We start from the raw sequence: 289 nt of genomic DNA, 5'->3' as shown, positions 1-289 counted from the left end.
CGCCACGGCGTCCGTGAGCAGGCCGGGGGTGGAAATGGGCTGCTTCAGGCCAATTTAAACATTTTCTCTTTTCCTGTGCAACATCCTGCCCCAGGTGTGGGTTCAGTGGGAAGTCTGCTCTTTCCCAGCTCCGTGGGGCTGCTCTGAGTGGGATAGGACACTCTGCCCATGGGTCGCTGCCCCGGGTGAGACCCCAGCGGTTGACTCACCCAGAGAAGGCGGCTCGAGCACTGTGGGTCTTGCACTGGAAACAGCCCCAAAATGGTCCCCTTGCTCCAAAAAGTCGGCG

The sequence above is a fragment of the Eurypyga helias genome, unplaced genomic scaffold (genome assembly GCF_000690775.1).
Source record: "Eurypyga helias isolate BGI_N326 unplaced genomic scaffold, ASM69077v1 scaffold24280, whole genome shotgun sequence".
Lineage (NCBI taxonomy): Eukaryota > Metazoa > Chordata > Aves > Eurypygiformes > Eurypygidae > Eurypyga > Eurypyga helias.
This window is presented reverse-complemented; position numbering follows the sequence as displayed.